This window comes from Alligator sinensis, unplaced genomic scaffold (assembly GCF_000455745.1).
Source record: "Alligator sinensis unplaced genomic scaffold, ASM45574v1 scaffold109_1, whole genome shotgun sequence".
Classification (NCBI taxonomy): domain Eukaryota; kingdom Metazoa; phylum Chordata; order Crocodylia; family Alligatoridae; genus Alligator; species Alligator sinensis.
This window is the reverse complement of record NW_005841852.1, coordinates 55,382-79,850: the sequence shown is the minus strand read 5'-3', so window position 1 is coordinate 79,850 and position 24,469 is coordinate 55,382. Positions and strand designations below refer to the sequence as shown.

Genomic DNA, 24,469 nt, shown 5'->3' with positions numbered 1-24,469 from the left:
GTGAGCAGAAAGCTTCACCAGAAGGCTCCTGCCCAGCGAATGCAGCTCCGGCTCACGGCTGCCTTCCACCTGCTTCGTTTGCCCAGCTTGATGAGCAGCCCCTGGGGCAGGTGAAACGGGTGGAAGGCAGCCGGGAGATGGAGCTTGATCTACATGTGCTGGGCAGGAGCCTCCCACTAAAACTCCCACCTGCCCAGAGCGGTGTGGCGCAGTGCAGCATAGCAGGAGCAGGAGCCACAGTTGGGGGTGAGGGGAGCAGAAGAGGCGTTGGCTCCGACTAGTGCATGCAACTTTCCGTGGGGCTGTTCCCAGTGCAGCTGCAGCCAGATGGGTGCTGCTGTGCTCCCTTTGCCTCCAGTGGTTGTTCCTCTTTCCACTCCTGCCCCCTGCTGTGCCCATTCTGGGTGGGTAGAGAAGCTTCAGCCTGGCTGCTCCTGATGGAGGTGGGGGAGCAGAGAAACATCCAGCCGGCTGCAGTCGCACAGGGAACAGCTCTGCCAGAAGCAGCATCCTGGATGGGGCTGGGGGTAGGGTGGGGCTGCCTGGATGGAAGCGGGTGGGGCTTAGCCTCATTTGGAGCATTGCAGGGGCAGCTATGAGCCAGATCCAACCAGTTGGCAGGCCAAATCCAGCCTGCGGGCTAGATTTTCCCTGTCCCTGGTTTAGTGTCTTATTTCCATGGTACTAGATCCAGACCACTTTACCAATTCACAAGGTCTCTATTCCAAATTCTGTATTTTATCATCCAAAAACTGTAGCAGGAAGGATCTCTTCTATCTGAGTAGACTCCCAGCAATAAATCTTCAGTCCAGGATTTTCCAAGTGGGGCTCCCTAAATGGGAGTTGCCAGTTGCTCAGTACTTGTCAAAAAGTGACTCCCTAATCTTTCTTGAAGTGGTTAGAGCTGAACTCTTGATACCTACGCAAAGCACCCAACAGGCCATCCCTGCATGAGAGAAGTAACAGGTAGAAAGGTTCTCCTATCCATCTTACAAATGCCACATGCTATGTTAGGTTGCTGTTATGGTGTGTATTGCTGTGGTCCTTTCTCTGCATCTTCATTTAAAGTGGGAGAGGGAGGGGATGAATGAGGAGACAGGGAGATCCTCCCAGTTCTTACTGTTTACAATCCAGCTTGGAAGTGGTCCTGTTCTTCTAAAGTTCAGGACCATTTTCGGTGTCTAAACTGCTGCTAATCAAAACCCAAAGCTGAAACAAATTTTCTTCTGTTCCCCCCAAACCACCAGCTTGTGTTAGTGATACAAAATTCATAGTTTGGAGGTTGTGTAGAGCACTGTGTCCTACTTCGCTCAGATTTGTCAGCTGTTGTCTTAGCCAGGACAGGATTGACCTCACTGAAATCCAGAACAGCTGGGAAAGGGTTATGGGGTGGGAGGTTCAGCAGCACTCAAGGGATGATGTGTAGTGAGCACTAATTTAAATAAATAATGCAAAGAATGATTTGGAAGGTGACAATGAAGTGAAATATGTATGAGTGGGATCTGCACACAGCAAGATGTGGGGAGTGCTGTAGAGAGCATGCCTTCATAGTCTGACAACTTTCATGTCTACAGCAACTTTATTGACTATGTCTAGAAATGCAGGTTTAAAATACTATATAAGATTATACAGATTTTACATAATATTTAATTTAAAAAATAAACACCTTCAGCTAGGCTATCTGCTTGTGCTGTCATCTCTCCAGAGGTGACTCCAGCTTGCACAAATTGACTGTTGAAACAGAAACTGCAGCTTCAAGCTGCAAGTGTTTTGTCCATGTCAAGCTGTTATTGGGAGTGTGCAGCACTCTGCCTGTTCTTTCTTCAAGCTGTGAATCAATAGTTTAGTGGCAGAATTTCATTTTCCTTTTATCTCCCTCCTAACGGTTAAGAATGTAGCCCAATTTGGGTCTGACCCTTTGGGATATCCATTGGAAGCATGTGCTGGCGATTGAACTTCATTGGGCTCTGAAAAGAATTGCTGTACCAAGTCAGTTGAAACAACATTCCTTTGGTGGTCTGAATTAACATTAGATAAGAATGGTTCATGTTGGAGTTACTTGTCTAATGGCAATGTATAATAATATTATTATTATTATTATTATTATTACTGTTAATGATAATAACAACCCATGCAGTGCAGCTGAGTAATCTCACATAGACAGTTCATCTTTTTTTTCCTTGGGTACTGTTCCTGGAATTAGATTGTATAGCAAGATCACATTGTGTTCTTAGCCTTCAGCATTGAGTTTTACTTGTGAAGGTGCAGGGAGCAATGGGCACTATTGGGGTCAAATAGTTTTCAAGTGAATACATACCATATTTACTGAAATACGAGACAAGACTTTTTTCCCCAATCAGCATGGGAGAAAAAGTCCCTCTTCTTATATTCACATACAAGGAGATCACATTAAATACATTGTGGCTAGTGACAGACGTTACACGTAAACAGCTTTAAATGATCAGAAACTGGTTTAAACCTGTAACGGAACAAACATTCAGCGTACATAAACCAGTTTCAAAATGGCTGAAACCGGTTTGAGATAAACCTGGTTGAATCTAGCATCAGACTTAGCTAATTTGGCTCAAACCAGTTTATGCAGTGTCTGTCCCAGACACCTTGCTGCTGGTTAATTTAAATCAGACTCCCCCAGCATCCCAACATGCTCTCTGTGCTGGGCTCTCTGCTCCAGCTGAGCAGGGCTGGCACCACCCCTCTGCTCCTGAGCAGGGACGGGCAGGGGGCATGGCCAGATGCTGGCAGGCAGGGCCCCTTGTGGGGGGGGGCAAGAACGGGGGTTATTCCCCCTCCCTCCAGCGTCTGGCAGAGGAGACAGCAGGGGGCTTATTTCATTGCAGGGAGCAAGTGTGGTGGCAACAGTGGGTAGACCCAGCTGTGAGCAGGGTAGAAGGGAGACTAACCCTCGTCCCTGCCCCCCTGTCCCTCAGGGGCCATGGTGCCTCACTGCTTCAGCACTGTGGGGGGCAGTGCCTGGCAGACCCAGCTTGGTTCCCTGCCGGTGAGTCAGCGAGGCAGGAATTAAATCCTCGTCTGGCCAGCTCAGTCCAGACTGCTCACGGCCCCCCCCCGCCAGCACTGCTTGTCTGAAGCCAAAGGTGCGCTCTAGCACTCCCTGGCTCCTGGCCTGAGCAACTACAGGCATGTACCTGCATTTCCTCAGTCCAGAGAGCATGTCTGTCCTGTTACAAACCAGTTCAATCTAGGCAGGTTGGACTAACCTGCAAAGGTTGAATCAATTCAGGCTCTGGCTTTTTGAATGTCTGTCTGTAGCCTGTCTGTTCTTGAACTGCTGCTAAAAGTAGCATGTGCTCAGTAATGGAAACCAACACTGAGCATGACTATAAAGTACATGTCCCATATTGGGCAGACATGCTGATGGGAATCTACCACAAGACAGGGGAGATGCCATGATCACCAATGAGGTTCTTCCAGGGTGATGTCTATACATTGCAATCTGGGCAGGCAGATTGCATTTTGAGCTTCCCCAAATGTAGGAGACTTGACTGCACAATTTTGTGACAGTGGGGGACTGCTTTCTTGCATTCTCCCTGGCTTGCTCCCCCGGCTTTTGGCTGGGAGTAGGCAAGACTAGGGTGCATCCAAGCCCTAGGGTCTCTGAGCTTTGGGCTTGCATGTAGGATTCCTGCCAGAGATTTGGGGCGTATCTGAAGCCCCAGACCAATGGGTCTGGGAAGGAGAATTCTTGCCAGGTGGTAGAGCCTGAACAGACTTGAATGATTGAGCTCTGCTTAGTTGAAATTTGGAACTTGGAACTGATTTGGCCCTTGAAATGAAATTAAAAAACTCAAATGTGGTTGGTCTATATATAAATAGATGCTAAAATGCTAGTTAAAAGTGTGTTTATGGAGTGCCCATGCTAAAACTTGCAGCAGTTTCAAAAAAAGGGTAAAATGCATCCACTCTATATTAAATAAGTCAGTGGGTATTATAAACATAGCTGTGGCAGTTTGCATATTTCAAGGTCATGTTTTTCAGACTTGTTGCTGACTTCCATGTGCTCAAGGAGAGCAAGAGGGTCTGCAGGGGGAGAAGTTGGAGGGAGGGGGCAAAGGGGCTACCTGACCCCCCCAGATTTATATTCCCTGCTGTAACAGTGGGAGGGGTACAAATGCAAGACAGCTCCAATAGACAGATTCTATACCTGGAACATTATATCAAATTTACAAATTTTCCGTATATTGAATCTAATTATTGTCTTATAATCAGGGTTATCTTATACTTGTGTAAATATGGTAAAATGAATGCATATTTTTAGGCAGCTTCCTTGTAGTCAGTGCTGTTCTCACCTTGTAAGGGATTCATAAGTTAAAAAAAATGTCTACAACATTGTTTAGAGGCCGATGAAGTCAAATATGAGGTGAGAGGGCTTAATCAAGAAAAAACAGGTCATTGGGAATGAGATTGGGCCAAACACAAAGGAAACAGATGTTCTATCATCTCTCAAATCTCAGTTTTATTTGATTTAGGTACTCTTCTGTGGGGCTCACTGCCATAGGTTCTCAGCATCTCACAGCAATCTGATGTGGTGAATAGTACTACTATTCTCCTTTAACAGATGAGAAGTCATGACAAGACTGAGTACCCCTGCCTCTACTTTCATCCTAAACAAGAGAGAAAGAATAAGGGCAGAAGCAAATCTGCTGCAAAGTCATCACCAAGACTAGAGAGCTGGGAGGGGGTTATGGGGGGTAGGGGTATACAGCCACCTCAACATTCACCATAGTCCCTCCCAGGCCCCCTTCCAGCACCACCACCACCTGCCCCGAGCGCAGCACGGCCCAACCCCCCCCACTGGGAAGAGCCTGGCACAGCCTGCAGCTGCAGCCTGCCCCTCCCCGCGCAGATCCAGGGGCATGCCCCCCGCTCATGCCCCCAGGATGAGCTGTGGCTCTGTCCTGTGCCCCACCCCACCCTGGCTGGGCAGCGCTTGTCACAGCCCCAGCCCCACTCCCTCCCTCACCACGGGGGCCTTGATCTGCATCCACCTCTCCTCCCCCCTCCGCATCCACCACAACAGACTTACCAGCTGCACACAGCTCTCCAAGCTATCAGGCTGTGCTCCTTGTCACCTATGTGCTGTGCTGTGCTGTGGCTGTGGTCATGCATGGGCATTTATAGGCCACATCAGGGTGATTTCTGCTACAGACAATTTTATTTATATTGGTGCCAATCCAATAGTGGACCTATGTATCTGTGCACCTCTAGCTGATAACTTTTTTTGAGGAAGGGCCAGAATGACTGAGCTCAAGTCACAGGTGGGAGAATGGGAGGTACTAGGACCTTGCTGCTGCTTCTCTCAATGGTGCACTGGGAAAGCAGCTGCTGCTTAAACCACGCACCACTGAACACTGCTAGATCCCCATGTCCATAGGCCAGATTAAATAGCGCAGTGGGCTGGATCTGGCCAGCAGGCTATAGGTTGCCATCCCCTGGCCTAAAGCTAGGGCATAATGGAGAAAGAGTTGTTTAATGGTGAACGATGACAAATGAACATAGGAGCACACTACATAACTTTTCTGATCCGGCCTTCCCATGTGGGAGGTGCTAGAAGCATTTGTGACACCTTTCCATACTTGCCAGCCTGCAGGCAGTGCCTCTCTGGCTGTAGTAAGTGTAACTTGTTGCTTCTTGCACCTGTCTGCGTCTCTCAGCAAAAAAAATCTCCTTGTGAAGAGGAAAACAAAAAGTTTGGATGGAAATGCACTATATGGTCAGCTGAATAAATATTTCTAACCCCAATGCCTTTTCCCACAGGCGTAGACTGGCATCTGATAACTGGGTCCAGAGGTACGTGCAAAACTGATACTTGGGAAATAAAGAAACAGAGAGTTTGTCTCAATGCAGAATTGTTGCTTTGGTCTCCCTCCAGCACTTTCCTGGAATTCCATCATATCACTGTCCTGGACCCTTAGTAGTGAACATAACACGTGATTCAAGTTGTGTATGTGGAGGGCACTGTAAGCTGAGGGTAATACTGTGTAGTGAACAGTGCATGAACCAGAAAACTTGGGTTCTATTCCCAGCTTTGTGTCTGACTTGCTGTGTGTTCTTGGCTGAGTCACTTCACCTGTGTGACTCCATTTCTCCCTCTACTCCTTGTCTATTTGTTTTGGCTATAAATTCTTCAGGGCCAGGACTGACTCTCATGTACAGTGCCTAGCGCATGTGAAAGTTTGGTTGCTTGGTAATGTGTATAGGTGTTTAAGAAACTGCAGGCAGGAGGTGGCATATTATACATGGAAACCTTGAGAAGATGCTGAATTGCAGGAGGAAAGGAGACAGGGGTGTCCCTACCTGTGTCACCTTTACTTGAGGTGATACAAAATCTTACATACTGCTCAGAATAGAAAGCAGGAAAGTTCAAAGGTACCTAGGTACTTAACTCCCATTAAAATTAGTGGTAATGAAAGTTAGTCACGTACATCCATTTGTGGATCTGGCACCGAGGCAGTTCCTTTTCCCATTGACATGTACCCTTCTGGAGACCTGCAGGGAGAAAGTCGCTCTTGGAGCCATCACATGGTTCTACTGTTTCTTTTTATTTGACCCGCTGAGAAAGTCAAGAGATCTGCAGTACATTTCTAGCATGCTGATCCCTCTGTCCTGGTGTGCTGTGCTTTGTAGGGATGACAGACACTTGGCTAAGCAGTGGTACCCATGGGAACATAGGCAAATTAATCTATATTTTCAAGTGAATTTGCCACAGTCTAGATCCTGACTGCTCATAAGTATTTTCATACTGTGTGTGATGTAGTTGCAGTAAATGTAAGAAAAGTGTTAAAGCAGTCATACGTACCCATCAAGCTGCATGTATGTAACAAGCTTGAAGGATTTCAGTGTTATCTGCTAACTTTCATGGTATTTTTAGGATGCTTAAAACATTAGTTTGAAACATGTTGAAGAGAATAAATGTGAGTTACACTTATGAGTTACATAAAAGAAAATTTGTGAGTTACATAGAGAAATTTTTTTGCAAAAATGTTGTTGGTCTAATAAAAGATACCATCTCTACTATGAGTTTTGATTGCCTTTTCTTCTAGACCAATACAGCTACAACCTGGAAACCTGAGTTACATAAGGCAGTTCCAGTATTTGGCACTATTTTAAGCTGCTATGGAATCCAGTTCCTCCTTATTACCAAGTGAGCCTGGGTCTGATACGTGAGATCAAGACACATTCCTGTCTCCAAACTCTAGCAGTAGCACATTCAGTCCTCTGGATTTTGGCATCCAAAGTGGGTGTTGCAGGAAGGCTGGCCACACTTCTCTTTACAGAATAATAAATGCAGATGATGTTGCCTTGGGTTTCATATAGCCAGGGAGGAAGATGCTGTTGCCTCACAGAAGCTTATTTATTGACAAATGGTGACTATTAGCTTTTAAAAGTAGCATTACTAGTTGAATCAGATAGAACAGAGATGCTTGTCAAGTTTCATAGAGGATCCAGGGTGATATATTACTGTTTAGCTGACGGAACATTTTGGTGTTTATTCTTTTAATGGCTGCATTAGAACATTGTGTGTTATATTGTTCATTGTTTTTCTTTTTTCCAGTGGGCAGAAACTTACAGGTAGAGCTGTAGATTTTCTTCACGCAATTTCTGCTCAAGGTATGGACTTTACATAATGTTGCTTCCCATAATACTAGTATCAAACATGGTTTATGGAAATGTTCATGCTTGATAGAGGTGAAGTGCAAAGAGATTGACAAGAGTATTCTGAAGTCTTTATTTCTGGGTTTATGTTTCTCTACATTTTGTTTTCTTGATTTGGGATCTTGCATTTCAGTACACAATAAAGGGGCTTTACTTAGAAAGATACACTGAGTTAGAATAACCTTGAGGAAGAACTGATCCAGCTAACACCATACTGACAATGACTTTGCAGCCAATGTAGATAAGGACGAGTCACATTCAATGTATGTCATCTGGTAATAGGAAAACCCTTGGCCCTCCGTAGGATTAATTCATAACAAGGACAACCTGTGTTCAATTGCTGTTTCCCACACTGCAAAATTATGCTCAATATCTTATTAATTAGTGAGACTCTTCCAGTTCATACTCTCACTCAATGTTAATGGCCTGAGCAGTGCCTTTATATGTTTGCTGAGACCTTGGTCATGCTAGCCCTTCATAAGATCTTCCTTGGCAATCCAGTTCTTCAATTAAGCATGTGCATTTCCTTCACCAGAGATTAAAAGAGTTGTCATCTCTTTCAGAGGAGGTGTAGAATCATGAACTAAGGTTGTGGTGGTGGAGTAAAAAAGAAATCAATGTTCAGGAGGTTATGACCACATCTTTTCTCTAACCCATTATGTAACTTGGAGGAACTGAAACTCAATCAAATTCACTTTTTGAAAAAAATTAATAATTCACCATCCTGCAGAGTTTAATAGGCTTGGCTTAAAACAATAAGGTTGTATGGAAAATTAACAAGCTTCTATAGAAATTACTCTAAAAATCTGAGAACATTTCTAGAGGTTGTTCTGAGCCATCATGAAGAAATCTATGACATGGAGATGATACTCTTTATAACTTCATAAGATTGTCTAAACAGCTATAAAATGTTGTATTTTCTGCTGAACTCTACATAAATTTCCGTGTGGCAACATTGACCAAGCCTGGCTGATAACCATGGAAAAAGGGTTGTAAAGCAGAAGAATAGATGCACATTTTTTTTCTCCTTCCTAACAAAGAGGAGAGACAACAGGGAAGTCTGCTCTCTGAACCACCACTCCATGACAAACCCAAACTGTGCTTTTCTTATTCCCCCTACACCATTCTGTGCTTGGAGCTACTAACAGAAGAATTCGCTATCAAGCTATGGGGCAGAGAGGGAGCAGCTTATAGAGACTGGGCCTCTGCTTCAACAACATAAGACCTGTGAGGTTTCTGTCAGGATTTTGGGGTATCAATGCCATTGGACTGCAGTATCTCCTTGACCTGTGTAGGCCAACTGGTGACCCCTTTTCCTCTTATTCCTCTCCACCAGCAGAAAACGAGAGCTGTGTGAGTTTTCATTAACTTTTCCCAAGTAACTATCATCTTCACGTGTGGTTCTTTTTTGGAGGGGAGTGATATACAATAGGCTTTTGTCTCCAAATGGATTAATTTATTATTTTTAACTCTAAATGTCTTTTTTGGCCCCAATTATGCATCTGACAGAACTTTTATTTCCCCTTGAGACTCAGCAGTTCATCCTTTAAAAGCTCTGAAGATCTCCCTCCTTTTGTGAATGTACAAGATTTTGTAAAATTGCTCAGTGATGGAATTAGGTGGAATTATTCTCATTATAGCTGAGTCAGAGCTTGTTATAATTTAAATGAAACTGAGACAGTCCAAAATGCATATACAAAGTTAGATGCTGAGGCTTCTGCAGGAAGGTATTTTGTTGGCTTTTGTGTCGGCTCCCTAATATGTTGTTTTTGAAATATGTGTTGTATGCATGCAAAAGGCACATCCAAGCCTTCTGATACATGGTTCCATTTAATTTGGTGCATCAGACACTGTAATCAACTCTTTTGAAGTAGGCACCAAATGAACTATTTTTTTTGTTTGGCTCCTTAAAACCAATTGACCTTAAAACCCAGGTTTATTTTTAAAAAGTAGCATTGTTAAACTAGAATGCAGTTGGGCCCTTTTGTATGAAATAGAGATAATTTTAACTTGAAAGCACTGTAGTCTTTCAGATGTGTGAGGATTTTACTAATATCTATATTCTTCCACTTGAAAAAACATAAAAACATTTTTTCTGGTTTTTGGGTAGGAAGAATTAGAAAGTCTTATTTTAACTGAGCCTTTTAAAAGGGAGTGAAGTGTTTGAGCTTATACCAATTTTAGTTTGGCTTCAATCGCTAGAATGGTCTCTTGAAACACTGTATTCACTCTTAAAATCCTCTCAGATGTGAGCGTGACATTCGAGCTCTGAAGTCATGAAAATGATCAAGAATCCCAGGGAAATATTTCTGATCCCAGGTATGATGTTTAGAGCTAGGGCCAGACTTTTTCTCAAGAGCTCAGCACTCATAATTGGGGCAAGGAATTTCATAAGAACTTAGCTCACATTTAGGCAACACTAGATTGTGTAAGGTGTTTAACATCCAGCAGCTTGTTGAATGGGAACTGAGTTCTTTTAAACATTTCACCCCTAATTTATATGCATAAGATTTTTCTCCCTTGTTTGGGAAAGCAATTACTTTGATTTGAAAAGGGAACTTTGGTATAAGTCTCAATGCCCCACAGAAACACTGACCACACAAAACTGGCCATAGATCCAACTTTGGAAGGTCTGCAGTTATGGATTAATAACCACTGATTGCCTTGAAAACTTATTATATGCACTTACAACAATGAAATATGGCAAGTAATTATTAGCCCTTCTGTTTTAACCCTGTCTTTTGTGTTCCTTCTGAAATATTTTTCTACTGATTGGTCCAGTATGATTTTAAATGACTCCAAATGAAAGAATTTCTGCTTCTTCCTCTCAGAAGCTATCTGTAGCTTAGCAGATTTCATTATTTGGGGATTTTTTTCTTTATGGTCAGCCTGAAGTTCCCTTTGCTTAATTCCATCCCATTATTTATAATTATTCCTCTGGGATTCAATTTCCCTTCGTTCTTGATGTAGATTCCATGGCAACAGGGACTTTTATATGATCTTGAAAACACTACATGCATACATGGTTGTTGACAGACAGTGTAGCCTTCTTTAGTCATCCTTGGATCAAGATTATGAATATACTTCTGAGCTTTGTGTGCAGTAGATAAATTGTTGAGCGTTTTATGATTGGAGGGAATAGCCAAAGGATATTCCTATTACAAGATAAGAAGTATCATCTCCATTTTTCTGTTAGAGTGAAACCAAGCCTTAGCACCTTGGGTTGGGTTCGGGGCTTCATAATGTGGCACTGTAGGTCTAAATCAGAACCCTAGATCTGAACAGCCCAGGCTTTAGAAATGTTTGGGACCCAATCTAACCTTTGTCATTGAGGCCCATAACTGTGGGTCACTTAATAAATGTAAGGCAAAACCAACTATGTCCTGGTGGAGAACTGAGAGATTAGGTGGTTTCATTATTTCTTTCAGATGCTGTAGTTGACAGTATGTGTATATGGTTTATAAATTTAGAAAATTCTTTTAAAATCATTTGTCCCCTAAAGCAAAACATTTTGCTCTGTGCAGGTCTGTGCATAATTAATTCTTCTGCAAGGACACATTATTGTGGTAACAGGCAGTGGTGGCCTTAGGGTTGTCAGGGCCCAGGGCAAGAGAGTCATTTGGGGCTCCTTAAATGTATGCATTCAGGTAAATATTAACTCACCACAGTTGTATCGTGGATCTTTTTAATATTCTTTGTGGGAATTAGATACATAGTCGAGTGTTAAAATGCAAGTAGAGCCACTTCCTTGCAAAAGCTTCACCCCCCTGAAAGATTTGGGCCCCCTAAAGTGTGGGGCTCTGAGCAGTCACTCGGTTTGCCTTCCCCTAAGCCAGCTACTGTAACAGGTAAAAGAGGCGCCAGGTTGGAGGGTGTCGCGAACCAGAGCAGCCGCCAGCAGCCTCCTGACTCACACACCGGAGTGTTTAGATTTAGAGCTCGGCAGGCGGGTAGTGATGGATGGAGTGGAATTAACCAGGCACAGACACGTGTAGGTTACAGGAGTTTGTTTACTTACGTCGCCTAGATAGTGATGGACAATGCAGGCGAGCCTTTGTTCCGTTACAGTTTCGGTTACAGAGTTGAGTATATGCACGCAGTTAGGTTACGACGAGATAATGACGGACGTGGCGCCGGGAACGAACGGTCGCGCTTGCAAGACTTTCTATGTCAATATTTTACGCTGACGGGGCGATTGATTGGGAATTGATCAATTTCCCAATTCTCTGGTGACAAGCACAGGTGTTTCCTGTGAGATCCCCAGAGCTCTCCGCCTTGGGCGGAAACCGTTAAACTATTTATAGGCAGAGGTGTTTTACAGGAATATCCAATGGTGAACCGTTATATGGAATCTTTAATTTTTGGCAGGTGGCAGCTCTTTGTCTCCTCAAGTTACAAGGTAGTGGGTTAGGTTTCTCTACCTGTTACGTGTGTGCTACGTGTGAGGAGCTTACGCTTATTTTTGGACCAATTAGATATAGTTTCCCCTAGCATTTTATTTCAGCTGTCCAATTATCTGCAGTACTCCGGCTGCGTTTTGTTTCAAGGAATTTTTGGCAGGGATGTCTTTTAACCCTTAATCGTCAAAATGAGGATGATTTGAATGGTATCTCTTGCTCAGTGGCATGGGCACAATTTAATTGGGTTGTGACAGAGGGAAGAACTGCCTGATGACTTGCAGTGTCCTTTCAATGTTGCAAATGCAGAGGGAAGGGAGAGCACAAGGCACATGTTGCCGTGGCTGGGTGTAAGCCATTCATAGATTTCATAGACATTTGGGCTGGAAGGGACCTCGTAGATCATTGGGTCCAGCCCCCTGCCTGAGGGGCAGGAAGTCAGCTTGGGTCAAAAGGTCCCAGCAAGATAAACATCTAAATGTTTCTTGAAAGTGTCCAGAGTAGGTGCTTGCACCACCTCTGGGGGAAGTTTGTCCCAGGCTTTGGGGGCTCAGACAGTAAAGAAGTTTTTCCTTATGTCCAGCCCAATGGATCACTATGTCATGAAGCTACCACCTTTTGATCTTGTTTTTCTCCAACAACCAGTTAAACTGTTCTGAGAACATTAAAGGAATCATAGCTTTAACTTTTTTTAAACCTACAACCAGCAACCTAGACTCCGGGTAGCCCCGGATGAACTTTTAGCATTGGGCCCCACTTCGCCACAGATGATGATGATGATGATAATAATAACAACAATGATGATACTGATAAAATTACCATAATAATAAATTTTACCATTTTCCGGGCCTCCTTTCTGTCCAGACCCTGAGCAGCTGCCTGGTTTGCCCATGCCTGTGTCCAGCCCTGCCTACAGCTACTTTTAGAGCCTCCCATTGTGATCTAGTTGGTAGTCTTAAATCTGGAGCTTAAAGAAACTGCATGATGCAAGCTACAGCTGCCCCATTGAATCTTCACTTTTGCCATCATGTTGGTTTATTCTTTGGCCTTATGGCCAAGGTGTCATGAACTGTCTGCTTCCTTGTGTATTTGTTCCGTATGTACCAGTCAGGCTGTAATATTGGCTGCTGTTGAACCCTGAAAGGAGGCCTGCACTTCTGGCTGCTGTTGAATTATCTTCTTTTTTTTAAAGAGAAACTAATAACTACAAGGTTTCAATATTTTCAAAATCAGGCAAGCATAATCATAGTCCAGAATACCACAGGAGCAGCTCAGTCAGTTGAGATTTACAGGGAAAGGGGAGATTAAATGGTTTTTAAAGATAATTTTAACACCAATGGTTAAAAAAAAGTTAAGAATTCACCTGAGTTGGTTGTCTATTGAGCTGGTGTGATTAAAGCCTACCAACTTATGTAGCCAATGCTGGGACAGTGATGTGGTTATTATCGCATCTGGCTACCTTTGACTCCCCAGCTCAAATGCTGAGGCACCCATTTACAGCTGGGTTGACTCTGGAACAACTCCAGAGCAAGGCTCAAACTTATGTCTCTGGAACTAGCAAGATGTCTTTAGTTGCTCAGCATTAGCTAAGAATTATGAAGTGCTGAGCATGCTGACTTCCATGTCGATTTCAAGATTGCCTGAGCAAATCTTGACTTTTCTGGTGTTGCAGACTATAATGCTTGAGATCCTTGGGTGAAGGAAACCGTTATTTGCTGTTACATCCTGTAATTTGGAGACAACAATAGCACCATGCTGCTAAATTGTATTAGAGGTGCACCGATACATCGGTCCAATAGCGGATTGGTACCGATATAAAGAAAATTGTCTATATCAGGTATCAGCCCGATGGGGCTGATAATTTGGCCAATAAATGTCTGTGCTGTATGCAGCCGCAATGTAGCATGGAGTGGAGAGCTGCTTCCAGCTGGGAAAGTCGGAAGGGGGTGGGGGAAGGGAAGAGGTGTGGGTGGAGGGAACGGGCATGGGGGGGCAGATCAACACCCCCATAGTGAGGGAGGGAGCAGGGGCAGGCACTGCCCAGCTGGGGCGGGGGGAGGGGTGCGGGACAGAGGCACAGCTCATGGGGTGGTGGCTCCCACCACTGCTTGCACCCTGGGAGAGGGGTGCAGGCATGTGCCCCCAGATCTGCTCAGCACGGAGCGGGCTGCAGCTGCGGGGTGAAGCTGGGGCCGGAGCTGGAGCCGGCGCTCTGTGGGGCTCTTCTCACTGAGGGCTGGGCTCTGGTGGCACTGGGAGGAGGCTGCAGCCACTCCACATTTCACCCTAGCTCCGCTCCCAGGTCTGCGCTGCCACCTGCTGCCTGGCACAGCTCCGGCTGAACACCCTGACTCCACCCAAGCGCTGGGAAAAGCCGTGGCTGTACCAGGCAGGCAGTTGTGCAGGGCTGGAAGTGGAGCTGTGGTGAAATTTGGGGTGACTGCAGCCTCCTCCCAATGCTGCCAAAGCCTGCTCCAAGCCCAACCCCTGGTGAGAATGGCCCTGCACAGTGCCGGCTTCAGCTCCACCCTGCAGCTGCCTCCTGCCCCACCCTATGCATATCTGGGGGCACACGCCCCCCCATGCCCTCCCGGGGTGCAAGCACTGGTGGGAGCCAGCCCCACCCCATGAGCCGCAGCTCCGTCCCATGCCTTCCCTCTGCCCCGGCTGGGCAGCATCTGCCCCTGCCCCTACTGTCTTCTCACTGCAGGGGATGTTGATCCACCACAATGGACTTACCAGCTGACGGCCACTGTATCGGATCAGTATTGGCCAATATGCCTTCTTAAATATCGACATCAGCCCCCAAAATCTCTATCAGTACATCTCTAAATTTTATTGTTCCTGGAACTTCTTACCACCAAAAATGTGTCCAACCAGCCTCCCTGGAGTACCAACACACAACTTGTTCCAGTGAATGCATTATTCCTTATTAAATATTTATATGGAAGTATAAAGTTAGACAGGACTTCACAAAGACAGATAAGAGCTGTTCTTTGTGCCAAAGAGCTTCCCATCTAAATCAAGCCTAGAGGAACTAAATCAAATGATACACAGACCACCTGTTCAGGAGAGGAATGGCTAAGGATTACTGGAGGGGAGGGGAGGGGAAAAGAGTTCCAGGCCTGAGACCAGCAAAGTTTTGAGGGATGGAGCAGGAGTAGATAACCAAGAGGACTGGAAGGTTGATACGAAGTAGGAAAGATGTTGGTAGCTCAGAGGTAAGTGCAAGGACTTTGAAATTGAGACAGTACAAAACGCCTAAGAGAAGTCTCTCTCCCATTGTCTGCAGAGAGAGCCTCTAGTCTCAGAGCATATTTATACCTGAGAACCCTGCAGAAGAGTAGAGCCCTGCCCATCCAGTCCTACTCAGCATGTGCCAAACTCAGAAATGAAGCTGCTGTGGGTGCCCACTCCCACTGCTCTGGAAGTCTTGAGAACAGAGGGGGATTTCCTCAAGGCAGCTTTACTGCTTACTGCTGGGTTTGGCATGAGTAGATGAGCAGGACATCAGTTGCAGTGGTACTCTCAGGAACACTGCAAAAATGGAACGGACATCTTCAGAGTCTAGATCTGATTCCTGTCCAAGCCCCCTACCCAAGTAGCTGTCCTCCCCACACTTGTAGTAGAATGGAACCAAACCTATAAAAGTCCATGTCCTGGGAAGCAATAGGGTTATGTCTCCAGTCTGCACTGATTGAAATGTAATGGACTTCGCTTTTAACAACCTAGTCTACCTTCCAAGAACTGACTCCTTTAATTCTGAACCCTGTCCCATTGCAAGCATGTGCATGTGTCCTGGGTGTATCTCCAAATTTATGTTAAAATCTTAGAGCTTGTCTTCTTTTTTTCTTCTTTTAAATGAAAAGACAGTGGAGTCAACAATAACAGTTTGATTTTGTGTTTCATGAATGTGTGTGTGAGGCCTGATGACCACTGCTGTATAGAGTATCTGTTACCTGGAATCTGTTTCCATCGCTTGAAGCTGTAGTAATGGCTTATGCCTTTCCAAGGTACTGTCTTGCATGGAAGGCAGTGCCTAGAGGGAGCTACAGGAAATAACATGCAATAAACTCCCAGCTAAATGGGACTTAAACCAAGCATTTGGTTAGGTACTGATGTGAAAGATATTACTGATAATGAAAACCAACCAGCCCAGGCACTTAGCTGGCTGCACAATTGCTTATATTATGACAGCACTCAATTTTGCATTTTTTTTCTCTTGGAGAAAGTGGAGAACTAATTTGTTCTTTGTAATGCAGTAGTAGCGTTTAGATTTTAACCTAGCTATAAGTGAGTCCTGTTTTATTTGCTGGTCTGTAAAGCTTGCAGTTTCCACAGACAACACTGAGATATGCTGTATAACAAACTCACTTTACATTTTTTTAAAGAGTAAGTGACTCATCGCAGGTTATAGAGGAAACCTGCGGCAGAGCTGGGGGTAGAGCCTTGCTCTCCATCCACTGCTTTACCCACAGACCCATCCTTCTTCTCCAGTCAATTTGATATTTTTTGGAAGTTGAAAGGCTTTTCATCTAGAAATGCAGTTAAATACCCAGAAAGCTTCCCCTTTCTCCCCTTTCTTCACCCACCACAGTCATTTTTAATACATGGCTATCAGAGGAGTTATTAAACATTCAGCTGAGCACAATTATTCCTATCATAGCATGCTTGGGATGTGAGAAATTGCATGTTGGAGACCTGCTCACACCAAGATAGCAAATTCAAGAGCAAGCTGTCAGGAAAGGAACATTCTGTCACCAGCTTTTGTTCCCTGACACAGCTGCCAACAAAGTGCCAGAGCTGATGTACAATCCATTCTGGCTGCCAGGGCACAAGCAGTTCAAGTCCATTGCTGAGCAGTTCAGTGGCGTAGCAAATAGTATGTCTGCAGAACTTGGAGTAAAGAGCAGAACTCTAACTTTAGTGAGTTTGCTGCTGGTGGCTGGTGCCAAGGTAAGAGCCATGGAGAGTAAAGTCCTTTGTTCACAGAAGACTTTGTGTCTATTATCCATGTAAGCTCCTCCCCATTGGTAGACCTTGATCCTGACATGAGCAAAGCCACCTATAGGTTCAAGAGGAGAGTTCAGTCCTATAGTCTTGTTCAGTTCTTGGCCTCTGCCCTTTTGCATGATTGGGTTTTTCTGTTGATCCATCCAGTTAGCAGTTGCTTTAAAACCTCACACTGAGTTTCTGTGGTGCTTTTGATTCATTGTGATAAGTATGGCACATTACCCCTACAGGGGATATACTTTCTTTCCACGTGCACTCTACAAACAGCCATGCAAGAACAACTGGAACTTGACTAAAAGCACGTAGGGGTTTTCCTGCCTTGTTCAGGGAACACCATGTAACACAGGACGACAGCATAGGTGGATCCAGGATTTTAAAAAGGGGTTGATGGCAGATGTGACTGATGCAGCAGTTTGCCCACATTGGGGGGGATGGGATGAGGCCCAGCTGGAGCCCCAGGTTCATGGAAGCTACAGGATGGTGGGAGTTAGGGAACAGGTGCAGAAAGGGCCACTTGACCCTGTGAAATTGGCTACTGCCGGCCCTGTTCTCAGTCCAACACCCTGCACAACTGCTCCCTGCAGCCCTGGGGCTCCTGCCTTGTGACCAGGTCAGTGGAAAGCAGTGGCAACACCAGGTGGGTCCCCCTTCCCTTCATGCACCTGCCCTTTACCCAGCTGCACCAGGTGGCCCCTGCCAGCCTAAGGGGGTTGGTGGGCTGACTCCACTGCAGAGGCAAAGGGGTTTGGCCCCCTCCCAGGATTTGCTCCTGGAGGAGAGGCCTGGGAGGGAATCCTTTCACACTCTCTAACCCAGGGGTTGTCAGCCAGGGGTATGTGTACCCCTGGGGGTCCTTTGCAAGGTCCCAGGGGATCCGTGGGGACTGAGCACCACTACCCCACGCTGGTGCCTCATAGGAGCAGGACCGGGGTGGGGCAAGAGCAGGGCCACACAGACACTGCACTGCTGCTGCTCACCACACCCCTGCTTGGTGTCTCGCTGCTCGCCATCCCTCACCCCCATGCTTGGCGTCTGGCCATTCACCAACTCCCACCTGCTCCATGTCCGGCTGCTTGCCACTCTCCCCCTGCCAACCCCCGAGGTAGACTTACTAAAACGGGGGCTGCTGGGGGTACACTTATTAAAAAATGTTGAAAACCTCTGCTCTAACCCATCTCCCCATAAATAGCATGGATCAAGAACCTATACAAAGTACATTCTCATTTTCAAATGGATGAGGGAAAAGGGTAGGCAAGAATGATAGTGAAAAAGAGTCTGCTTCTCTTTCTGACAAATTTAAAAAATGCCCAGCTATCAGGATGATTAAAACAATATTAGATATCTTGGAAAATGATGCAGAACAGGTCCATCCCCTCCTCCCTTTTTATATGTAGGTAATTGGATTAGGTGATCCTTGAGGTCCCTTCTATGATTTCTGCAATTTATTGTAAATGGTATCAGGAGTAGCAGCTGTCAGCGTAGTAATGGATAGATGGTGCCCCATGCATAAGTCAGTGGCATAGGGCATATCCCCATCTTGTAGTTACAAAATACACCACCATATAACTCTTATATCTGCATCAGGAACCAGAGCATTTGGCACACTCTAGGGTCACTAAGGTATGTAGAGGGATGAAGGAATGGAAGGAGGTGGGCTCACAGTGGCTAAAATACTAATATATCTTATAGCTGGGAGTAAATTGCTATGCTTTTTGGACTGGCAGAGCAAGGTTATATAAGTCACTGAAAAGTTGTCATTTCACTGCTACATTTGGGCTGGTTTGGGGTCAAGATAACTGTGTTACATCTGGCTTCTATGCAGTCAGTTCCAGTTTCTGAAACTGTCCTGAGTTTTGGCATCCTACTTAAACCTGAAATGAGAAAGGTTGATATAGTTTCAGTATAAATGATCCGGTAAGCACAAGGGCCTCTGCTGCCGAGGACAGCAAATTACCGTGGCAATGATGGAGTGAAAGCAAAAGTCATGTAGAGAGGGGCTGGGTCAGTGAAAGAGCTTTAAGTTTGGGATTTTTCTCCACCACGTAGGATTTTGACAGTAGCAATTGGGGAGTGGGGATGGGGGGAGTAGCAAATGATGCAGTTATGAATCCTGCCTGAGTGGATGTTGCCAAGAAATGAGATTTCATCTTGGGCTAGAAAACAAATGGTGCCATGGCCAAAGTTTGGGGCCTTGGAGGAGGAATGGGAACTGAAGCACTGTTCAAAATCCTGGGGGGGAGAAAACATGTGTAAGCCAAGGAAGCAAGACAGAGTATGCCATTGTGTGCCTGGACTGGGACAGAGCCGAGCATTCTGATTAATGGGCATTTTTGGGCATGGATCCGAAAAATTGACGAGGCAAATTACTACTTGTGTTGAAACAAGTGCGAGAAGAAAAAGGGGAAAATGCACATGGAAAACATCTGCTCTAAGAAAGCACTTTAAAAATAAGCATCAAGCAAGGGGGGAGCCAGAGAGAGATATTCTGTTGCATGCCACACAGATATGGGAGCTGCAACAGAAGAGAAAGCAGAGGAGGCAGAGTTAGAGATGGGTGTAAAGCAACCCCTCCTCCCTCCCCCCCTTCTCCCCCGATGCAGACACCCCCCTGCAGTCACGTTCCTCACCTTGTCTGAGACTGGAAGCCCCTAGTGCAACTTCTGCCCTAATTTTGCTGCTCACACCCACCTCAAGCAGTGTAAAAGAACTAGTACTGCAGAGGGGGAGCATGTAGACATGAAAATTTGGGGTGAGGGGTACATATCAACCTGTGAGAGAAGAGCGTGTGATGGAACAATCAAGCACAGGGTAAGCCATGAAACCTACATTCAGCTCCTTAATGTGCATTATAAACTCCCTCTGTGACCTTGGGCAAGTCACTTAGTCCATTTTATGGCTGGTGAGAATGAAAGGTCCAACCTGTGCTTTATTCTGCAGTTGCACTGAATATATTTTATTCCTAAATATCCATCTTGCTTGAAGCTCATGCATGAGCTCTCTTTCCACTTCTTCATAATCTCCTATAGGTTCTTCCCCATCTTTCTCACAATAGTCCTTTCTTACATATAGCCAAGCCCACTGCTGCCCCTTCCAGTCCTGAACCTAGGTTGGGTGGTGGCAGGTGGGTGTCACTAGTTATGTGATATTGAAGTTGTGGGGGACTTTAGGTACAGGGCCCTCTTCATGAAGAGGACAAGACAGAAAGTTGTTCATGCAAATTTAACATTTCGGCATTTAACTGTGCCACCTTAATATTCTATTAACATGGTTTTTGCCAAGGAAATGCATACATTTTGTAAGTTTTCCTCAGTAACTTTACATTCATGGGGCATTTAAACACATGCTCTGGAAGGCATGGGGAGGGGGGACACTTTAATTACCACAATTCTGAGAGCCACAGTAATTAAAAGCACCCGGAGCGTCACATGTATCAGCATCTCCACACTGAAAAATGGTGGTGGGGTGCTTTGAACTAAAACTCGTTAAGTGAGCTTTAGTTTAAAGCACCCCACTGCCATTTTTCATCATGGGGACACTAATGCACATGATGCTGGAGGCTGCTGGATCGTGTTAATTTCCATACTCCAACAGACTCAATTAATTGGGGCTGCTCCAACACCCTGGAATTATAGCACCTTGGAGCAGGCATCCTGCACATGTATAGGAGCCTAAGGATGTCAGAGCTCTGATGGCTTGTGAAAATTTGACAAGATCAAATTTAAATCTTGATTTGGAATGATTTGACAAGGAACAACAAAAAGCTCTGTCCCTTGTAATTTAAGAGGTCTCTGGGAGAAAGCCCTTATCTGCAGTGAGAAGCTTCTTAGCATCTTCTGCACTCGACAGGAGCCAAAACTGCCTGTGTCGCTTTCTTTTAAGGTAGCTGGTGGTGGTATATGCTGGAGAAAGGCTACTGGATTAGAGAGTCTGTTGATGTGATCCAGGTATAGCAGTTCCTAAACTCTTCTTTATCCACTGTCCAGGAAAAGATTTCCCTTAAATTTTGCTGTGTAGATGGGTATTTAAACTGCTAAAAGTTGAGTGACCCTGCTTTACCAGTTGATATATAAAAGAGGAAGTGTTGAGAATTTTTATATTGCATACCTGATAGCTCTTTGAATTTTGGGGGGAGGGGCCTTCCAAAGCTTAAAGACCCTAATTCCCCCAGATTTATATAATTCCTATTTTCATAATACGGTTTTGCATAGAAGCACATCAAAATACCCTGCAATTAGTGTGATCAAAGTATTCTAGTAAAATTTCCCCTGTGGCTGGGCCACAATCATCATTTGCATTGCAATTCCATGAGGAGCCACAGTTCTGACAGAGCCTCCAATGCGAGTTGAAAAGAAGTGTCCACAAATGGAAAGAGTCCTTGAGTGTACTCATAGGCTGAATTGTTAGTATTCATTTTTTAAAATAGGGAGAGTGAGCATCAATATTCCTATGACGAATAAGATAAATATTTCATTAAGAGCAGGTTTCATTTTATTGGTTAGAGAAATTGCTCACAAAGCAGAACACTTTCAGGAGAGGTGGGCCCAGTTTGCTTGGAGATGGCTTTGCTTGGAGGGGGTGGCCTGAGCATCAGGTGTGGAAGATCTAGCTGGCCAACCACATTTGATACTCAGAGTTGTCCTAGCCTTTTTGCCTCGGTTAGATATGTTCTGGGTATGTTGTAAATCAGCACAGCTCCATAGACTTCAGTTATTGAACTGTATCAGCTGAGGATCCAACGTATTCAGTTCCATGCCCTGTATGGGCCTTTTGAATTAAACCTGAAAAACCCAAGTCCTGTTTCCTCTGGATGGATATTACAATTCCCATTGTACTTATTTGCGACACTAGTGGCCTGTCTTGGTGACCTTGGCCATTGACTTACCATTGTTCTGCAGAGCCCTACAACCTGGCTAGCTGCTGCTTGCCAGTGTAGAAATGCTTCTTCATCTTAAGAGGTGTTGTGAAAAGGTAGCACTACTATAGGATCCTGTTAGACGGAGGTCCGTGTAATTTGTGGTATACCAGTATTTCATACTGAAAATGTGATGTCAGAACTAGAGTGTAGGTTTTCCACTTAGAAAGCAAGATTGTCATTTGCATTCCTCGCTGGGATTGCTACATGTACATGCCAATGTTGGGAAAATAGATTAGAACCTACTGAGACATTACAGTCTGCCAGTCTCTTGTGAAGGAAGGTATCAGCCACAAGGGAAGCTGTCCAGGAGCAACTTGTCAGTGCTCCATATCACTATCAAATTCAAATGGCTGTGTTTAAAGGTAAGCTGAATACCGACACTGGCAAAACCAAATGAATATGAACTTGGTGAAGATGTAAATTCCCTTATTGAGCCACACAAAAAATTGCTTAGGGCCAAAGTTAATATTCAGACTATTAATGAATCTCAGTGAGAATTTCCCAATGATAATAATGACGCTAATAAGATGCAACATGCCACTCCAGAACCGAAAAGCTGTGAAAGGTCATTATTTCAACACTTTCAGCCATCCTGCTTATTTGTATTACAACCCTCTTTCCTTAAACACAGCTGCCAATAAAGACTTTTTGTAGACCTGATAAATTCCTAGTTTTTGTAATTAATTAAAAAAAATGTAAATCATTGAAGATAATTAAAATTTAAAATAAATTATTTAAATTTATTTAAACCAAGATTCAATTGTTTTGATGGAAATTCAAAGCAAAATGAAGTTTTGCATGGCAAAAGTGTGCATGGCAATTTTAGTTTGAGGGTTTTTTTTCCAAACACTGAAAAGATTTAGTTGTCAGTTTTCCATTTATGCATTCCCCTGCTTCTCTTTTTTTTGAAAGGCTTTACCCCTAGGGGAAAAGGAAAATAAAACTATTTTTCTCTATTTTCTCTTCCAGCACCAATTCTCAGTAGAAAAAAGGAACAGAGGGGAACTGGGAGAGAAAAGATGGCCATCATCAAAAAACCAAAAGGCTAATTATTTTTTTTCAAAAGCTTAAAAGAAATAATAATTTGAAATAAAACAAAGCAAAATTTTTGTTTTGTTTCATTTCAACTTTACCTGTTGGGGAAAAAAATCACCAAATACATTTTTCCTGGTTAAGTTTTAATATTCAGTAGGAATTATCTGATGCCATAAAATGACTATAAACGTGCAAAAACACTTTTACAGATGCTCAGGAGCACATTCCTTACAGTCCAAAATTTCATCTAACCATTTAAGCAGATGCAGCCATAACAGTGTCTTTGGACTTGGCTAAAGACCATGTAGCGAGGCCTTGAAATACCAGTGATTACTATAGTGTGTGTGTGTGTGTGTGTGTGTGTGCGCGCGCGCGCACACACATGCGCGCACGTGTGCATGCATGGCTACGTGCATATGCACATACCTATAGGTCAGTGGCGTTCAAACTTTTAGCCCTGTGGGCCAGATGAGTGGCAGGGGGCCAGTCTACTGTCTGGCTGGATCCCCATGTATCAGAAGCAGGCCCCACGCTGCCTCTGCCTGGCCCTGGATTGTGCCTTGTGCTACCTCTGCCCAACCCCACATGCCAGGATCAGGCCCTGCACCACTCCAGCCCCATGTGCCTTAATCAGTAACTGCACTGCTTCTGTCTGGCCTGCATACCTGGGTTGGGTTCAAGCCCCCCAACCCCACAGTCTTTCCTCTCTTCCCCCCAGGTCTGGATATTTGGTAATAGGGGAGCAGCACATAATGCTGCCATCATTCCCTCCTGTTAAATTTTCAGGTCCATGGATAGCCCTGGCAGCCAGGTCTGGCCTATGTACCAGGGGTTGAACACCCCTGCTGTAGTCCAAAATGAAACCCATCCCCCAAAAACAAAACAACAAAACCCTCTTCAAAAGCTCTTTGAGGAAGCACTGGCTCAGAGAGAAGTGTTGCTTACTGAACCACCAGTATCACTGCCTGCACCAAGATGTTCTCTATCTAACTGCTTGCTCAGTTCAGTGTTACTTAGCTTAGGAGATCTTGATAGGGCATCAACAAGATAGAGTGGCTACTTACAACAGAAAGCCTTCTGCAGTTTGTCATGTTAGTGTGTTGACCTCTCTTTCATCTAATGAACTGAATGTCTGAATGTCCCTTGGTGGTTGTTTGGATATCTAACACCATGCTGTACCTGCATGACTTCCTAGAAACATTCTCATCAGTTGTTTGCTTTTTTTAAATGCCTTCTGACTTGCACACAGTCAGAGCTTTAATTTTAAAAGCTTGGCTGCAATTGAGGGGAAACAGTGGTCTTTCCCTTTAGCCCCTGGAGATTCTTTTTCTTCATTCACAGTGTGTTCTGGCATAAAAAGAAAAGGACGGAGAAGCTTTCTCATCAAAGGGCACTTGCAGTTCCAAGCTAGAAA

General features: G+C 44.6%; 1 long non-coding RNA gene and 1 other non-coding gene across 2 annotated transcripts in view; one reads left to right on the top strand and one right to left on the bottom strand.

Annotated features, from left to right (window-relative positions):
- The first annotated feature begins 3,404 nt into the window (after window positions 1–3,404).
- On the top strand, window positions 3,405–3,571 carry LOC112551541. Its single transcript, XR_003095841.1, has one exon. It is a non-coding gene; the product is annotated as a U1 spliceosomal RNA (small nuclear RNA).
- A 19,966-nt stretch (window positions 3,572–23,537) lies between these two features.
- LOC112551455 overlaps window positions 23,538–24,469 on the bottom strand; it is an 18,492-nt gene continuing 17,560 nt past the window's right edge. Inside the window, exon 3 of the long non-coding RNA XR_003095768.1 lies at window positions 23,538–24,462. This is a non-coding gene — a long non-coding RNA (uncharacterized LOC112551455). The remainder of the gene's footprint in view (window positions 24,463–24,469) is intronic.